The sequence below is a fragment of the Buceros rhinoceros genome, unplaced genomic scaffold, assembly GCF_000710305.1.
Source record: "Buceros rhinoceros silvestris isolate BGI_N320 unplaced genomic scaffold, ASM71030v1 scaffold3276, whole genome shotgun sequence".
Classification (NCBI taxonomy): Eukaryota; Metazoa; Chordata; class Aves; order Bucerotiformes; family Bucerotidae; genus Buceros; species Buceros rhinoceros.
In genome coordinates this window covers 8,160-9,488 of record NW_010416723.1, presented here as the reverse complement: position 1 = coordinate 9,488, position 1,329 = coordinate 8,160, and the positions used below count along the sequence as shown (strand labels likewise).

Genomic DNA, 1,329 nt, shown 5'->3' with positions numbered 1-1,329 from the left:
TGCGTGGGCTGAGAGGCACGGCTCGGGCAGGGGGGAGAAGGCTGGCTGCAGCTTTTTGTCCCCTCCCCAAAGCTTGTTTCCAGGCTTTTTTTTTTTTTTTGCACGTAGTTCCTGGCAGGTGGCAGAATGAGGAGGGGGCGATTGCTGCCGGAGGGGCTCACAGCAGCCTCTGTGCCGTGCCGGAGGATGAGGGTTCCGTCACAGCCCATCTCACCTCCCCACATCACGGCTCTCCTGCTCTTGTCCCTCAGGGCTTGGTTAAGGGCCCTGTTGTTCCACCACAGAAAATCTCTGTAACAAAACACACGGTGGGCTCACAGGGAAGGGGAGGGTGGTGTTTATTTACCACGTCTCTCCATACGCTGGTTTTCCCCACTGCTGCAAAGCTCACCAGGATTTCCCTCACTTGCACCAGGACACGTGTACCAGCACGTGTGTGCTGTGGTACCGGTGCGGGCCGTCCTTTTAGCCCCAGCCCTGCCGTTTGTTCTGCGGTGCTTTGCCAGACACGGGCTGTGCATGGTTAACTCACACCAACTCTCTCAACACTCCTCTCTCGTATTTCTGCAGGAGCGGGCTGGGACCCCGTTCGGTTGTTTCCTCCAGCTGTAGCGTGGTAGCTGGGCTTTGGCTCACCGAGACCTATCTCAGGCATGCAGATTTTGAGTGACCTCCAGCCCTTCCTCCTGGAGGAGGTGTGGGAACTGGGAGTGCAACTGCGCACCAGCCGTGGCCGGGACCTCTGTAAGCAGATCAGGTTCAGGGGAAGCAGACGTATATGTCAGTATTTCCTCTGAGCTGCTGCCCGGCTCCTCCACTGCCCTGTCTTGCTGGATTAGGGTCTAACCAGGTTTTCTGTGAAGGGACGGCTGCTCCAATAGCCTCCTCCTTCCCAGCCCCACGTGTAACCTGCTGCCCAGGCGAGCGCCTCTGCGTTTTGAGGCCAGATACAAAGAAAGAAGGTTCCCCATTCTCGCACCTCTGGGTGCGGGGATATAACCAGCTCTCAGGCTGGCACTGACATTTCTCCTGCCGCCGCGGAGCTGTCTGCCAGGGGGGATTAGTGTGCTCATTACCGCCTGTTACTGAATGCCCAGCTGAGATGCCGGATCCTCCCCCACCCACCCTGGGCACCCGGCAACTGGCAGCGTGCGGGCACTGTCTCAGGGTGCGTGGGCTCCCCCTGCTCTTCCCAGCCTCCCGGAGGAGGTGTTGACAAATTCTCAGCTAAACTGTGCTCGCGGTGTCAGGCCTTCCCCCGGTCTCACACAAAAGCCTGTCTGTAAAACAAGACGCCCGTGGCAGGTTACACGCTCGTTGACTCGAGCG

The 1,329-nt window shown here is 58.8% G+C and overlaps 1 protein-coding gene across 1 annotated transcript in view; it reads left to right on the top strand.

Annotated features, from left to right (window-relative positions):
* The window catches only part of LOC104494988 (copine-2-like), a gene marked incomplete at both ends in the record, with an annotated part of 9,959 nt that overhangs the window by 837 nt on the left and 7,793 nt on the right, over positions 1-1,329 (top strand). The window lies entirely within an intron of this gene.